Source organism: Chrysochloris asiatica, unplaced genomic scaffold (genome assembly GCF_000296735.1).
Source record: "Chrysochloris asiatica unplaced genomic scaffold, ChrAsi1.0 scaffold00090, whole genome shotgun sequence".
Taxonomy (NCBI): domain Eukaryota; kingdom Metazoa; phylum Chordata; class Mammalia; order Afrosoricida; family Chrysochloridae; genus Chrysochloris; species Chrysochloris asiatica.
This window is the reverse complement of record NW_006408608.1, coordinates 6,201,313-6,219,415: the sequence shown is the minus strand read 5'-3', so window position 1 is coordinate 6,219,415 and position 18,103 is coordinate 6,201,313. Positions and strand designations below refer to the sequence as shown.

Genomic DNA, 18,103 nt, shown 5'->3' with positions numbered 1-18,103 from the left:
AAAAGACACGAAGGATCAGTTGAAACATGCAAGTCAAAACATGCAAGTTATGCAGAGTAAAAAACATTGTTTTCACCACATTAGTAGTGATCACATGTTTTTCCAGAGGACCAGAAAAATATGGTGGCCCTCTCATGGTAATGAAAGAAATCCCAACACAGTCTCCCAGCCCTTTCCTTTGCTGAAGCACACATTAGGAGCAGAGGAGGGGTTGGCTCGAAAGCAGAGAAAGTATGGATCAAATTCAGGTCTTAACTTGGCAGCCCCTGTCAGAACAACCACCCTCCAGCCCCCTCTCCTTCTCTCAGAACCTCTGCCAGGGGGCAGTGTGCTGTCCATGATGGATGAATGAGCCCAGGGAATGTCCTACGTCCTTGCTGCTGAGTGTGGTCTTGGTGATTTTCGGAGCTTGTGAGAAATGCAGAATCTCAGGCCCCACCCCAGACTGAATCAGAATCTGCATGACAGCAAGCTCCCTGGAAGAGTCATAGGCACTGTGAGATGATACCCTAATGTCCTAACAGAACCCACTACATGTTCTGGGTACAAAGCTGAGAGCTAGATTCATCTGCCCAGGCATGTCCTGAACTGCTTCCTCAAGGAAGTACCCTGGAAACTGGGCTGGAAGGGGTGGGGAGGACAGGAGAGCAGTCCAGCTACGGGGAGCAGAGTGAACCAAATCTAACAGGATGCTTTGCATGAAGTTGTTGTTAAGTACTGTCAAGTCATTTCCAATCCATAGCAACCCTGTGCAGGGTTTCGGAGGAGCAGCTGGTGACCTTGAACCACTGACCTTGCAGTTCAAACCGACTTTGCAGTCCAGCACATTAGTCCACAGTGCCACACCAGTACTCCTTGCATGAAGTGGGTGCTTAATATGATGAAGGAATGCTTGGCCCTTGCCGTATTCCAGCCAGTTAGCCATTGGCTCCCAGGACAGCTCTGGGATAGGTGTGACTGATCTTCTGATTGGCTGCTCTACCCCCTTACTAACAGTCATTATGTGACCTCTAATCACTGTTGGCTGTCATGGCAACTCAAGGGTGCCATCCAGTAAAGGCCCCAGGTCCTTTACAGAGAAGGGCTTGGTCTGCAGGGCTGGCCTGGACCTCTCCTCTCATGGCTCTGTTGGGGCTCTTGGCATCTCCTGATCCAGCACACAGTTTCTCAGCCTCAGCACCATTGTCATGTTGGGCCACAGAACTCTTTGTTGTGGGGGGTGCCCTACACATTATAGGATGCTTAACAGCACCCGTGGCCTCTACTGAATAGGTACCAGTAAGCACATCAGTCACAATAAACTACAAAGTCTCCAGACATTACCAAACATCCTCTAAAACCAAAAGACCAAAAACCAGTTGCTCAATCTCAACTCCTGGTAACCCCACGTGTTAAAGAATGGAAGTACGCACCATATAGGGTTTTCAAGGCTATGACTTTTTACATGCAGATTGCCAGACTTGCTTTCAAGTCACTTTTGGGTGGGTTTGAACTGCCAACCCCAACCTTTTGGCTAGTAGTTGAGTGCTTACCCATCGGCACCACCCAGGGATTCCTATATGTTCCCAGGGCAGGGAGGAGCGTTATATCTCCCACCTCTCTACTTGAGAACTACTGACAAGTGGAATCTCCCTTGTAGGACCAGGCCAGGTGCCTTCAGCAGAGGGAGGCTGCAAGAGAGGATTCTAAATCCTCACACCTATAGGAAGTCACATAACAAGAGACAATCGATGGGCATGGCAAACCAGGGCTACATACCTGGCTCCTGCCATTCATTGCTGGGAGGAAACGCTATCCAGTTTCTGCCAGATTTTGTGATTTCCCCTTTTTTTCCCAAGAGAAGCCAAAATCTTGTCTTTTATGTGAAATCTCCCGATTCTTAAATGCTGGCAACCAATGTGAATTTTTTTAAATACCGGGACAAAATATGTCTTTGGGCCAAATGTGGCCTGCGGGCTGCCGCTCTGCAGCCTTTCCTGCAGACCAGTGAAGCTCCAGACGGCTCACATCACCCCTGGGACCACGTGGCCCCATTCTCTCTGCAGCAGTTTGTGTCTTAGGCACCACAAACCAGCTCTGTGCTGGGCATTGAGCCCACCACACTGCAGCAGGCAGACAGACAGACAGACAGTCCCTGCCCACCTGAGGGCACTTCAGCCCCCTTTTGAGGTCCACTTCTAAGAAGTTCCTAGTACTGGTCTCTGTGGAGTCGATTCCAACTCATGATAACCCTACATGTGTCAGAGAAGGACTGGGCTCCATGGGGTGTTCAGTGGGTGACTTTTCAGAAGTAGATCACCAGGCTCCCCTGGGTGGACTTGAACCTCCAAACTTTTAGTTAACAGCTGAGCACTTTCACCATTTGCAGCATCCAAGGATTCCTCCAGGAAGTTGGCAGATGGAGCATCCTAAATTCCCTAGGAAGAAAGCAGTATGATACCATGGGAACTACCTCAGGACAGGAGTCTAAATAACTGAGCTCTCACTGGTTGTGTGGCCTTGGGAAATCGTTTCTACCCTGTGGGCTTCACTCTCCTCCTCTGCTGGATGATTGAAGGGCGCCAAAAGAGGAGGGAGTAAGAATGCATGTTCTCTTTACTCCTGGGGCTTGACTGAGCATCTCCATTTGACAGCAGAGAACCCCCGCGGCTTGCCCGGTGCCCAGCGGGCATCCTCATGTTCACACTGACCTGCTCAGGGACAAGCTGGCTCCTCCTCCCAGCGCAGACACTTTGCACAATGATCTCGTTCTCTGTGCCATTAGGTGACTGGTGCTGGAGTTTGCCCCAAGGGGGTCCCACCCTACAATGGTCAGACCCTTGGCCCCAGTAGGCACTGATGGCGAAGCTCTGGATTAGTGAGGCAGCCACCCTGCCCAGGAGTGCTCGTGGCTGTGTGGTGGGCATACAGTTGTGTGGTCCACACTGTGCCTGTCTACAATTTCCCAAAGGGTTGTGCAACCTCGAGGGCCCTCAGTTTGCCTCCTAGAAGCACATGGGGCTAAGAAATAGCTTTGTCCAAGGAGTCCATGGGGCTAAGAGATAGCTTTGTCCAATCCCTTAATTTTGCAGGTGGGAAACTGAGACTCAAGGAGATTTAGGCATCTGCCTAAGGACACCCAGCAAACACAACAAACATTTCCTCACTCTCTGTCCAGTGCTCCTTCCAATGTGCCACATCAAGATCTCCTAAGAGTGGGCATTGGTGATAGGTAGAGGACAGGCAGGCAGATCCAGGACAAGCACTTTTCCTAATTATGGCCTAAGACCAGGGATTGTGAGCTCCAGCTGTATGAACAAGGGAGCCAGGGGCAAGGCCATAGGAAGTAGCTGGGCCTACAGGGACTGGGAAGATGAGGAGAGGCCCACTGTGGGTCACAGGAGATGGAATGGGGTTCAATAATGGGGCAAAGACACTTTGCTTTTTCAGACAAAAAACTTAAAACTCTGGATTGTTTTACAGAAATTATCCTGATTTAAACATGTCTGCAACTAGTTAGCTCAGTCGGTAAAGCATGAGACTTTTAACTCAGGGTCATGGATACGAGCCCCACGCTAGCCATTTAGTCTTTGGAATCCTGGTGTAGCACTATAGGATAAGCACTGGACTGCAAGGTTGGTGGTTCACCAGGTGTTCCTCGGAAACCCTATACAAGGTCACTGTGAGTCAGCACTGGCTCCACAGCACTTAACAACAACAGCACGTATCTTCGTAAATGTTTTTTAATAGAGTGCTAGGAAGAGACCAGAATAAGGAAATTATGACTGGTTTAAAATCAGGAAAGATATGTGCCAGGGTTGTATTCTTTCATCATACTTATTTAGCCTGTATGCTGAGCAAATAATTCGAGAAGCTGGATTATATGAAGAACATTATGGCATCAGGATTGGAGGAAGACTCACGAACAACCTGCGATATGCAGATGACACAACCTTGCTTGCTGAAAGCAAAGAGGACTTGAAATACTTACTGATGAAGATCAAAAATGACAGACCTCAGTATGGATTTGCCCTTCAATGTAAAGAAAGCAAAAATCGTCAGCACTGGAGCAATAAATAACATCATGATAAATGGAGAAAAGATTGAAATTGTCAAAGATTTCATTTTGCTTGAATTCACTATCAACACTCATGTAAGCAACAGCCAACAAATCAAAAGGCTGCCACAAAAGACCTCTTGAAAGTATTCAAGAGCAAAGATGTCAGTCTGAGGACTAAGGTGCGCCAGACCCAAGCCATGGTATTTTTTATTGCCACATATGCATGTGACAGTTAGACAGTGAGTAAGGAAGACCGTAGAAGGATTGATTTATTTGAGTTATGGTGTTGGAGAAGTATATTAAAAATACCATGGACGGGCCAGAAGAACAAACTAATTTGTACTTCAAGAAGTACAGCCTGGATGCTCATTAGAAGGGAATCTTAGTGTCTCATACTTTGGACATGTTGTTAGAAGGGACCAGTCCTTGAAGAAGGACAGCATGCTAGGTAAAGTGCAGAGTCAGTGAAAAAGAGGAAGACCCCCAAGGAGATGGACTGGCACAGTGGCAACAGCAATGGGCTCAAACATCCACGATTGTGAGGATGGCACAGGAGCAGGCAGTGTTTTGTTCTGTTGTGCATACTGAGAAGACTCACTGTGAGTCTGAACCTAACAAAAACAACAACAGGGAGAGAAGACACATGGATTGGATTTGGCCCTGTGGCTACCAATTTGTAATCTCCACTAGCCTTTTTTTTATTGCATTAGGCAAATCTGCTGCACAGGAACTTTTTAAAGTGTTGAAGAGCAAAGATGTCAGCTTGAGGACTAAGGTGCGCCTGACCCAAGCCATAGTGTTTTCAATAACCTCATATGCATGTGAAAGCTGGACAGTGAATAAGGAAGACCGTAGAAGAATTGATGCCTTTGAATTGTGGTGTTGGAGGAGAATACTAAAAGTGCCGTGGACTGCCAAAAGAACCAATAGATCTGTTTTGGAAGAATTGCAGCCAGAGTGCTCCTTGGAGTGCAAGATTGTCAAACTTCGTCTCTCATACTTTGGACATATTGTCAGGAGGGAACAGTCGCTAGAGAAGGGTAATATGGAGGGTTGGAGAAAAAGAGGAAGACCCCAACTAGATGGTTTGGACAGGTGGCATCATTGATGGACTCAAGTGTGTCAGCGGTAGGTAGTGAGGTTGGCCCAGGATCGGACGTTGTTTCGTTCTGCTGTGCATGGGGTTGCTATGAGTCGGTTCCGACTCGATGGCGCCTGACAACAACAACAACTGCACTTTTTAACCTCCTGCTTCCCCTGCCTTTAAGTGGGGAAATAACAGTACTAGAATTAAACAACATCACACGTCTATCCGTTTGCCGTACTGTGGTAGTGTTTAAAAGTATCATGGACTGCCAAAAGAACAAACAAATCTGTGTTGGAAGAAGCAGACAGAATGCTCCTTAGAAGCCAGGATGGCCAGACTTCGTCTCTAATACTTAGGACATATTATCAGGAGGGACCAGTCCCTGGAGAAGGACATCATGCTGGGTAAAGTGAAGGATCAGCAAAAAAGAGGAAGACCTCCAATGAGATGGATTGGCACAAAGGCAGCAGAAATGGGCTCAAGCATAGCAACAATTGTGAGGTTGGCGCAGGACCGGGCAGTGGTTGTGTTGTGCATAAGATCGCTATTGAGTTAGAGCCGATTCAATGTTGGCACCTAACAACAACAACAAAGAATTAAAGGGCCCATCAGTCTGCCAGGCCACCATAAATGGTAATGGCAATTATTGTTCTTATTTGTTAACAAAGAGAACATTTTTTTTAGACAAAATGAAAAGGGGCTAGAACAAGGAAGGAAGGGGCTTATGCTGACAACTGGGGAGCCTGAATTAGAACTCAGGATCTTTCTGTTCATCAACAAATATTAAGTGTGGTTGGCTTCGTGCTTTGCACTGTGGGCAGTGATCAATTTAAAACCCTATCCCTGCCTTGAACTTGTGCAGGAACAGGGATTAAGGCTACCCACTAGCTAGTGGGGTTGCCTTTCTCCCTAAGAATCCCTGCATGCTCCAATGTAAGATAAAAAAAACTTTGGTTGAGCTCTCAACTGCTAACCAAAAGGTTAGCAGTTCACACCTACCAGCAACTCCACAGGAGAAAAGACCTAGTAATCTGCTCCCATAAAGATTGGTAGTGGAGTCGGTTCCAACTCATAGCAACCCTGCACAGAGTTTCTGAGGCTATAAATCTTTACAGGAGCAGAAAGCCTCATCTTTCTCCCACGGAACAGCTGGTATTTTCCTGGTAGTTTCGAACTGCTGACCCTGAAGATAGCAGCCTGATTTGTAACCACTACTCTATCAGAGCTCCTCCCTGTAAAGATTAGAGCCTTGGAAACCCTAAGGAACTGTTTTACTCATGTGCCTACCGGGTCACAATGAGTCTAAATGTAATCAACTCAAGAGCAATGGATTTAGGGCCTCTGATCTGCAGAAACATTCAGTATTTAAAGGTCAGGTCTTGGAAGCAAAAAGAATGCAGCTTCGTTCATATTTAGCAAAACACATTTTTTGCTTGTTTGTTTTAATGAGAAACTTCAGGGGGAGATGCCAATTCCTCCTACATATCTGTTCAACAAATCTGCCTCCTGAAACCAGTTCCAAAGATATTTAAAGGACAATTCTGGGAAAAGAAGAATTTAGAACAAATTCTAATTAGTCCCTCTGGGACTAAGGGCCATGGCAGATTTCTGTCTGAGGACCCAGAGACAAGGGCCCAAGGTTACTTCCTGATGCCCAGAGTGCAGAATGTTCTACCCTTCCCTGGACTCGGTCCACACCGACCGGGGTAGCTGGGGGCATGGCCAGCCCGTTGCCTACCTTGCTAGGGGCCTTTGCAGCCATTGACCCCACTAATCGGCCTGCCTGGCAGTGATGGGGATAGTGCCCACATAGAAGTAGAAAACTTTGAGTCCCTGGGCTGACATGCTCATGTATGGTGGGCGGGCGGGCAGGCGGGCAAACCCTGTAATTATGGGGAAAGCAGCCGCAGGCATGTATGAACAGGCCCCCAGGAGCCGGGCAGGTGGCCTTCTGACAAAGGAGGGCCCTGGAGTTTGGACTCTGGGTGCAGAGAGCTGTCCAGATGGGGGAGGGGTGGTTATGTAACTGCCACCATCACTAAGAAAGCCTTGTTCCGCTCCACTGCATGGGTCATCTCTACTTAGAAGGGCATAGGGACCTAACTGCCCTTCTTCAACGTTTAGCTACATCAGCATCACAAGGAGGGCTGGTAAAACTGACTGCTGGGCCCCTGAGGTGGGCCTGAGAATTTGTATTTCTAATCAGTTCTGGGATAGCAGGGAGAGAGGCTTATGCTGGTGTACCAGGAGTCACTTTGAGAACCACTGCTCGAGCGCTTCCCGAAGTCAGTTGGCCTGGATCCCTGATTTGCTTTGTGCCCCTGGGCAAGTACCTGGGCCTCTGAACTTAAGTTTTTCCCACCCATCAAAAGGAGAAAAGCCATCTTTGTCTTTCAACAATTAACCTCCACCTAATTAATATTTATTTGCAGGTAGCTCAGCGATCATCTCATGAAAGGCCCAAGCACAGGGTTATTACTGTTCAAACTTGCAGGTAGTCACTGTATAGTCGATTCTAGGGGAGATGGGCACTTCAAGTGTTAAAGGGATAGGCCGGGCTAGCATCTCTGAGTCTTAGAACTCTCCTTGCAAGTATCTCAAAGTAATTCCTCAGGCTGGTCTTTGAGCTTTTTTTGTTTCCTTGGGGAAGTGGGTTGGTTAGTTCGTTATGTGCTGTGGAGTTGGTTCCGACTCATAGTGACCCTGTACAGGGTTTCCGAGGCTGTAAATCTTTACGGGAGCAGAAAGCCTTATCTTTCTTCCACGGAACAGCTGGTAGTTTTGAACTGCTGACCTTGTTGTTCGCAGCCTGATTCGTAACTACCACACTACTACAGCTTGGGTGTCAGGGGCTTATTACTGTCCCAATGTTCAAGTATCTCTGATATAGAGAGTTATATAGCCAAGGAGCTCTGGTAGCGTAGTGGTTACGAATCGGGCTGTGAACCTAAAGGTCAGCGATTCGAAACTACCAGCTGCTCCGCGGGAGAAAGATGAGGCTTTCTACTCCCGTAAGGATTTACACCCTCGGAAACCCTGTACAGGGTCGCTATGGGTCGGAACCGACTCGACGGCACACAACAACAACAAAACATAGCCAAGGTCAGATACCTGCCAGCTTCCTCTGGAATTATTTTTCTTCATCCAATTCATGATCAGTTCTCTTTTCTCATCTTAACATCCAGCTGGACTATGGATATTCTAAACACTGGGATCCTGTTAGATCTCTCCACAGCATCAAGAGCAAGTGCAGACTGACTGACGGACTGAAACACACAAATAAACAAATGCAGTTATTGCTACCCATGTCTGCCCATGGTACTTTGGAGTTGCATCACAGAACAAGTACTTTTACCTCCATTTACAGGTGGGGAAACTGAGACCCAGAAAGGTGGTCTGACCCACATCCTACAGGGCTATTTGTAACCAAAAGAAAAAGGTCCATGCCTCAGACCCCCATAGCTCACAATGGTACCTCCCCAAGTGTGCTGTGTAGTCGATTCCGACTCACGTGACAGAGTAAAACTCTTGTCCACAAGGTTTTTAATGGCTGGTTTTTCACAAATAGATCACCAGGTCTTTCTTTCAAGCAACTCTGAGTGGATTTAACTTCCAACGTTTTGTTTAGCAGCTGAGCGCACCACCCAGGTAGGACTCCCCGGCCCGAGTTTATCAGTTTTAGTTTTCATGTCTGATAGGCAATGCGATGGAGTCCAGGTGTGGCACTGTGAATTAATGCGCTGGACTGCAAAGTCAGTTTGTACCACAAGGTCAGCAGTTCATGCTTACCAGCCACTCCTCGGAAACCCTATACAGGGTCGATATGAGTCGGAAACAACTCTAGTGCATTAGACAACAACAACAGGCAATGCAATGGAAATGAAGTTGAGGTGTGTGAGTTATGAATTCAGGTCCATCTTGCTGTGGTGGGAAAAAGAAAGTGAAGTGAGAAGTGCTGGGAATACAGTTTCTCCTTTTCAGAAATTGCCAATATTTCTTCTGTTTCACAGCCTTACATAATGCAGGTGCTCATGGTGGACAGGGCCACATGGTGGCACCTCCAGGACACAGGACAGTGCCTGGCATGTGATTCAACCATCAGTATTTGTTGATGAATAAATGAATGAAGTCAGACTTCGTTGAAATTACTGTTATTGTCAGATGTCATCGAGTCGGTTTCAACTCATAGTAGCCCAATGCACAACAGACTGAAACACACTGCTCAGTCCTACACCGTCCTCATAATTGTAACATTTGATCCCTTTGCTGCTGCTACTGTTGTTCCTCTCTTTCTCCAAACTTCCTCCTTACCAAGCATGATGTCATTCTCCAGGGACTGGTCTCTCCTGATAACATTCGAAAGTATGAGAGATGAAGTATCACCCTCCTGGCTTCCAAGGAACATTCTGGCCGTTCTTTTTCCAACACAGATTTGTTTGTTCTTATGGCAGTCGATGGCACTTTTAATATTCTTCTCCCACACCACAATTTAAATGTATCGATTCTTCTGTACGCTCTCTGTCCAACTTTCACATGCATATGAGGTTATTGAAATACCATGGTTTGGGCCAGGTGCACCTTAGTCCTCGATCTTTGTTCTGTAACATTTTAAAGGGATCTTTTGCAGCAGATCTGCCCAATGCAATTCATCTTAATTTTCTTGACTGCTGCTTCCATGATTGTTGATTGTAGATCCCAGCAAAAAACTTACCAGCTGTGTGAACTCAGACAAAATTCCTTTACTTCTCTGAGTCGTGTTTTTTTCAACTAGCTAAGAGAATGGGCTCTGCAGCCAGAACTGCCTGGATATGAATCCAGACTCCACCAGTGACTAGCTGTGTGACCTTGAGCAACCTTTCTGTCCTTTGGTTTCTTCACTGATAGAGTGAGGGTCATACTAGTGCTTATCTTATATCATTGTTGTGGTTTTTAAATGAACTAGCAGGTATACACTGCTTCATCTGTTACTAATAACCTTTAGTAACTGATGACAATCCCTGTGGATTGACGAAGATTAAATGACAAGTAGCGTAGTGGTTACGAATCGGGCTGCGAACCTTAAGGTCAGTGGTTCGAAACTACCAGCTGCTCTGCGGGAGAAAGATGAGGCTTTCTACTCCCGTAAAGATTTACGCCCTCGGAAACCCTGTACAGGGTCGCTATGGGTCGGAACCGACTCGACGGCACTTAACAACAAGTACCCCAGCAGAGTGTGACCTTGTGTGTCTTGTGACTCTCAGAGAGGGAATGAAGACTCAGGGTCGGGAAATAGTTCAGGGTGGTTAACAAGACCTTGACATTCCCGGAAGCCACCAACCCTTTTGGAGGGCGCCGTTACTGGTGTGGCACTGTGGGTTCATGCGCTGCACTGCAAAGTTGCTTTGAACCTCAAGGCCGGTGGTTCAAGCTCACCAGCCACTCCTAGTGGCGCTGTGAGTTGGAACCAACTCAGTGGCACTTAATAGCTGTAACAACAGGTGGGGAAGGTGAAGTGCCGTTAGTGGCCACCAGGGGCAGTAGAGGGCTTATCCGTGCCTGTGCCTCTGCTGAGGGAGGGCTGCCTCTGAATCCTGTCTCTAGGAAGGACAGATTGGCACTAATATAGTCGTGCGCATTGTTGTTGTTGTTGTTGGTATGTGCGTGGAGTAGGTTCCGACTCATAACGACCCTGTATAGGGTTTCCGAGGCTGTAAATCTTTATGGGAGTAGAAAGCCTATGCGATGGAGTCCAAGCGTGGCAACAATAATGACGTTGGTCTAGGATCGGCAGTGTTTCGTTCTATTGTGCATAAAGTCGCTATGAGTCGGTACCGGCTCGATGGCACCTAACAACGACAACATAGGTGGGCATTCTCCATAACCCCAATTAGGAGACATTTCTCCAATGAGCACCCTCACTTCTGAGAATTAACTCCTAACGCTGCATTGATCCACCATGCCGTCTTGGAAAACTTTCTTCATCTCCTAAACCCGGGTTTTCTCGTCACGAACACAGAGAGAAGATGGTTTTTAGGATCAAATGGGTTATAAAAATGAAGAAATAAAGCCAGTAGAGTTGGTTCCAATGCATGGCATCCCTATGTGTGTCAGCACAGAAATGTGCTCTGTGGGTTTCAATGGCGGAGCTCAGGTGGCACTATGGGTTGGGTGTTGGGCTGATAACTGATAAGTCAGAGGTTCAAGCCCATCAGCCACTCTGTGGGAGAAAGATGAGGCTGTCGATTCCCATGAAGATTTATAGTCTTTGGATCTCCATTCAGGGTCACTATTGAATTGACTCAATCGTGATGGATTTGGGCTTTTGGAGTACTCAGTAATGACTCCTCTTGAGTAGTGGCATGGTTTTAAGTATGCACCCTGCATCCAGGTAGCATGGCTTGAGTCCTGCCCCCAGCATTCACTGACTATATGACTGTGGCCCAGTGCCTTAAGCACTCTGTGTTTATTTTCCCATCTATAAAATGGGAATTATAGCAATCATACACTTAGGGTTGTTGGGAGGATTAAATGAGTGAATAGACATAATATACATAAAGACATATATATCTGTTCACTCATTTAACAGAGCTTGTCACAGTATGTTGGTGGTGGTGTTAAGTGCCATCGAGTTGATGCCAACTCATAGTGACTCAGTATAGGGTTTCCAAGCACATTATAAGTGCTATATAAATATATGTCAAATACAACAAAACTCAATCCCGACTCCTGGTAACCCATGTGTGACAGAATAGAAAGCCTCCATGGGGTTCTCAGGGCTGTAATCTTTATGCAGGTAGATCATCAGTCTTTGTTCTGCGTTGCCACTGGGTGGGTTCAAGCTGCCAGCCTTTCAGTCTGTAGCCAAACAATAAGCCATGTAATTATTATTATTATGGATTTCTGTGGTGGCACTGTAGGATCAGCACTAGACTGTGAACCACAAGGTCAGCAGTTCAAACCCACCAGCTCCTCCTCAAAAACCCTATACAGGGTCACCCTAGATAGGAACCGAATCTACGACACTTAGCAACATTATTAGTATGAGTCGTCGCAAGTTTGCCATTATTGCTTTTACTGAATAAACTGCAACATTTTAATCATTTTCAGAGGCCTTTCTGCTTGAAGTAAACCCCCCAAGCAGGGGAGACGTGGTGGCTGGGTAAGGAAGGACTTGACTTCATTTGTTAGAATCCAAGAAATGGTCTGACACACAGTACAAGGTAACCAGCTGCACGTTGTAAAGTGCTTTCAGGCCGTGCTCCACTGAAGACAAGGCTAAGCTTCTGCTTCCAGGGCAGGCCCTTTGAAAGCCCTGGGAAGGGATCAAGGTCTTCACCAGGCCTTTTGGGGCCCTGGGAAGATCGTCAAAGAGCACTGCTGTACCCATGACAGGCTCACAAAAGTCTCCAGCCTAGAAGGCCTCATCAGGACAGATGGCTGGACAGACCTCAGTAAAATCCTCCATCCCTCAGGGCAGAGGTCTAAGTGGGTTTGGAAGAAAATCCCACTCTAATCCTCCCTGCTGCACCTGGGTCTCAGACCCCTCCTGGGATGGCCGAGGGAGGAAAAGGAGCTCAGTCTCACCCCTGCTGGTGGCCCAGGCCTGCTAGAGGGCTTCAAAGTCACTTTGGAGTCCCTAGGAGTGGACTAGTACTACAGCTCTCCTTGGAGATGAGTGTATTGGGGAGTGCTTTTTGGCTTATAGCAACGGGCAGGACATGCGGACCTCCTCTAGAAACAACCCGCAAGTCCAAATGTCAAGAGTGTGTTTTGAGTTAGGCCCTGAGCAGACACATGCATTGTCTCACTGAAGCCTCCTGACCCCAGAGTCCTAAAGATATGGAGTTACCAAACCAGCTCTATTTGTGGCACCGTAGGATAAGCACTTGACCTCAAGGTCAGTTTAAACCACAAGGCCAGTGATTCAGACTCACTTGCTGCTCATTGGAAACCGTATACAGGGTCGCTGTAAGTCAAATTCAACTCTGCGGCACTTAACAACAAGAGGTTCGCAGGGATGAAATTTTGTGTTCAAGAGTAAGGTTGCTAGTGAGTGTGAGAGCCAGAATTTGAGTTCTAGTCTTTCTGCCTCCAAAGACTGTGTCCCCAACCTCCTGTAGTGAGTGGGCAGCTTCCAGGATGGCCCCGGTGATCCTGTTTATCCAAGTCTTCATACCAGCATGTCCCTTCCAATATGGATGGCACCTACTGACTCATTTGTAATGAACAGAACTGGGAAAAGGTGAAGGGATACCGTTTCCAAGATGGGATTACAAAGAGACTGTAGCTTCTGTCTTTAGTACACGGCTCTTACTTACTGTCTCTCTTGGGAGTCCTCACTCTGAAGGAAGCAAGCAAGCTGCCATGTTATGAGGAGACCTGTAGTCAAAGGAAAATAATTGAACTTGACCTTGGACAACAGCTCATGAGAAACTCAATCCTACCCACGGCCACACGTGTGAGCTTGGCGGTGACTCCTCCCTCAGTTGAGCTTTGAGATGACTAGAACCCTGGTCAAAACCTTGATTGCAGCCTGTGAGGGCCCCTGAGCCAGAGACACTCTGCTAAGATGCACCTATCCAAATTCCTGACCCACAGGGGGTGATTTGTTGTAGGTAACTGACATACCTCCTATCTTTACCAGCAGCACACACAAAAATACTACCCACACAACCACCACAAAGAGGCATAAAAAAAGACAGACTCAGCCAATTGTTATGGGAACAGAAAGCTTCATCTTTCTCTCATTAAGCAACTGGTAGATTCGAACTGTTCACCTTGCGGTTAGCAGCTCAGCTTGTAATCCACTACACTACCAGGGATCCTTACACACCTACCCCTGTATACTTTAAATCTTCTCTGTTGTTGTTAAGTTGGTTCTGACTCATAGAGACCCTATATAGACTTTGAACCACTGACCTTGCGGTTAGCAGTCCAGTGGTTATTTTACAGCACCACACTGTTGTTAAGTGCCTTTGAGTCCAGGGTTTCCAAAAAGCAGCTGGTGGGCTTGAACTGCAGACCTTGCGGTTCAAACTGACCTTGTGGTTTAGTGCATTATTCTGCATCTCCACACCAGGACTCACTGTTGTCGTAAAGTGCTGTAAAGTTGGTTCTGACCCATAGCGACCCTGTATAGGGTTTCCAAGGAGCAGCTGGTGAGTTTGAAACGCCAACCTTGCAGTATGGCTCATTAACCCACAGCACCACACCAGGACTCCTGTTGTTGTTGTTGTTAAGTGCCATTGAGTTGGTTCCGACCCATAGCGACTCTGTATGGGGTTTCCAAGGAGACGCTGGTGAGCTTGAACCGCCAACCTTGCAGTTCAGAAGGCTTTGCAGTATGGTGCATTAACCCACAGCACCACACCAGAATTCAAAATGCCTAATATAATGCAAATGCTATGTTAATAGCACTGTGTGCTTCCTTTAAGGGATTGCTTTGACTGCTTAATTCCCCCCTCCCCCCCCCAGTTTTCCAGTTTGAGGTTGGTTGAATCTGCAAATGATACTAAGGGCCAACTGTACCTGGAAACTTCCATTGAGTTCAAATATTCAGCTTTAAGTAGGTGCCAAAAACGTGGTTTCTGGGTTTTGTCCTTAAACCAAATATATCTCTTACAGTTTTCTCTTATGATCTTATGGAAGTTCTCTGAAGAGGGAAATTGCATGGCCCCTTGTGTCCCTGTCTCCAAACTCCCTTGTATTTTCTTTGGTGGTGCACTGTCAGTCTGAGGTCAGGGTCGAAAGGACACTGTCTGACCTCAGAACCAGAGCAACCTACCTGGCTGTCCTAGCTGCTCCCAGTGAATTTTCACTTTGCTTCTGCTCTTGGGGAGGACTAGACAGGATTCCTACCTCTATTCCCTACCCCACACCTCCCTTCCTGCTACTCTGCAGGGGCTGGACAACTTTGCCCTGGAGAAGGACAGAGTCAACCAAATTCCAGGCCCCAGCTGTCTCTAACGTCCATTCCTAGGCATCCCAAGAGAGCTGGAAAGGGCTTCTCGGAGCAGGACTGACAACAGTGCAGAATGAAGTGTAGTGCTTCTTGTTCAAAACTAATTAAGTGATTCCAGACAAGAACAGCAAAGCATTAAGCCAAGTGTGGGTGCCCTCTGAGTATGGGGACAGGACAACTGCACAGGTCACTTACCCAAATGTTAACCCTATCTTGGATCTCCAACAAAACCCACCTTGGAATTGTCTTTCGTGCATGACCTGTCCACTCTACTCAGGGCAGAAAATAGGTTGTCATTCCTTAGCTCCTGAGCAGACACATCTTCAGAGTCCAGGCATCCTCTTAATGTGAAACAAACCTCAAGGAAGACATGCTTTCCCACCCAGGACAGATAGTTGCTAGGATAACTGTGCTGAAGCTGTTGTTGCCAGAGCCTCGCCTGTCTGCAGAGATGTGAGCTGGAAGATTTGAAGGGCTGAAATTGACTGGGGGAGGCTTGGGCAACCTGGGAACCCCAGAGAGCTGATGTCGTGGTCCTGACTGTATCAGCTATGCACAAATATAGCCAGGATCAAACTTCGCTGAGTAAGGAGAGCAGTGGAAATTCCCTAGGGCTGAGAGTTTGAGAAACGGCTTGGATAACTGAAATATAACTAACTAGGAAGTGTATGCAGAAAGGCCAATGAGGGCAGCTGGTCTGCATAGAAACGTCTAACATGTTTATACTGTTCTTTCTTTCTTTTATTTCTTCTCTCTTTTTTAACTTCTAAGGAATTGCCAACATTTTGAAATTACAAGATTTCACATGAAAACCCATTTCATTATCTCTAGAAAAAAAAAATCAACATTTGGTAGCAGGAGGGTCCTGTTCCTGCAGAACAGTAATCCACTCCCCTCCACGGGACCTCTGGTTTCCTACATCCCTACCACTCTTTACCGCCTCTCTGGCACGGAATCCAGGTGACAAGTACTACATAGTTAAGCTTGTGTGATTGTGTTCCCTCTCATGGAGTTAAGAGGAAAGAGCATGTCTTAATCCAGAATAGGCAATTTTCTGTTTTCTTGGGTTGACCAAGAAAGACTTCCATGTACTTCAAGAAATAGGAGAAAAGATATATTTCTTTTTGGAAGTGAAGAGTCATTCAATGTGTTGAATATGAAAGTGTGTCTAAGTCAGAAGAATCAATTTAAAGGCTCTCATGAAACTAACCATCGCAAGCCCTTGCACAAACCATTTCATTCACTCATGTCCCTGAAGGTATCTGAGACTGGCAACTCTAGGGTCCCCGCTCCATTCACAGAGGTTCCAGGTGATCTTGCTTTAATTTGGTTCTGTTTCTTGTCCCAGCAAAGACAGAGGAGTTGGGAGAGTCCTATCTCTTGTGACTTGGTGTGGGGTTCGTTTCTTTTCCCCACAGGTCTCCAATCCCATGGGTATATTTCTTCCACTGTTAACAGCATTTGACATGCCTGCCTGCCTTCTACAAAACAGTGGCGGTCCCAGGTAGGACGGGGCTAGAAAGTCTGAGCAAGTTGGAGGTTCATGTCTCATCTTTTGGATCGCTGCAGCTGGGTCAGTTTCCTAGTTGTCAGTACATGGGGGTGAACACCTGGAAGGCTACAGTGGGCGATGGCCAGGCCACAGTGGTCACTGAGAAGCGGGACTCTTCTTCAGAGACTTGGGAGAAAGGTAACCGTTCCCACAGCTTGTTGAAGAATCTTGTCAGAAACCTAGAAATCCCCACAGCTCAGACCTGGGCCTGGAGGGGACACCAATTACACAGCCAGGCCTGGGCCAGCAGGGGGTGCTAGGATGACTCCCCACTTGTCTGAGAGGCCTTGGCTCCCTGGTGTCTGCAGTCGGGGGAAACCGGACCTCCCTGCTGGAGCTGCCAGGAGATAATGAGTCCTTCTAAAGAGGATCATAATCCCCAGATCAAAGGGAGCTCAGGGATGCAAACCCACTGTACAGTATGCCCTGCCTGCCATGGGAGCAGTCACTGTAGGGTGGGTTCTGATTTGCAGACCCTCCAGGATGCCATCTCCTCCAGGGCTTGGCCAGCCTGGTAAGTGGTCCCAGACTACTCCCAGGGTCCAGGCCCTGAACTGCCCATGGCAAGAACCTTCCTGTCGTATCTCTGCAGACTGATGATAAACTGGGTAAGAATGCTCCGTGGAGGCTTGGGGAGGGAAGATGAAGTCACAGGCTCACCCATTAGATCACACACAGCCTCCTCATGGGCATAGACATACGATTTTGTTCCCAAGTGACATAGCAGGTGGACCCCAATTTATGCTCAGTTAAAGAATGGAAACCGGGTCGCTATGGGTCGGAATCGACTCGATGGCACTTAACAACAACAACAACAACAAAGAATGGAAAGGGAAGGGAAGGAACTGTCCTCGGGTTGTCATTCCTTCCCCACCCTCTTTCTGCCCTCTCAAGCCAGTTGTTGGGACTTTAGCAGGGTTGTCGTAAATAAAAATGGATCAGAATAAAGACATGTGCTACGGAGTGTTAGGCAGGGACCAGCAGCCATCCTTTGAGACTAATACGTGGGTTCGAGCTCAGACCTTGCCGCTTCCGGCCCATTTTTCTTTCTGATCCAACTTCTCCAGGAATGACCATGACGGGAATGCACCCAGTGGACAGGGACAGGCGCAAACAGAGTGACACGGCACTCCCCAAGGCATTCCAGCTAGTCTGGGCACCTCGGAGGGCCGGGGGCGGGGCCCGGGCCGGGGCGGAGCGAGCGGCCGGCCCTTGCTAGCCCGGAAGGAGCGGGAGGAGGAGCCGCTGAGTGAGAGCCGTTCCCACGTGAGAGGCTCCGCGGCCGAATTCCTCGCGCTCGGCGGCTGTGGACGGCCGAGCGTCCGATCGAACAGAGAACCCTGGTGTCCGGCGCGCGCTGGCGGCCGGGCGGGAGGTGGGGGCCGCGCTCGGCTGCGCCCCGATGCGGCGACGGCCCTGGGAGTTGTGAGCCCAGCGCCCCCTGTTGGAGTCCCCAGCGGACCCGCACCCACCCACCTCCCCGGC

General features: G+C 47.8%; 1 protein-coding gene across 2 annotated transcripts in view; it reads left to right on the top strand.

Annotated features, from left to right (window-relative positions):
- The window catches only part of KAZN (kazrin, periplakin interacting protein), a 656,366-nt gene that overhangs the window by 426,268 nt on the left and 211,995 nt on the right, over nucleotides 1–18,103 (top strand). The gene's annotated exons all lie outside the window — the stretch shown is intronic.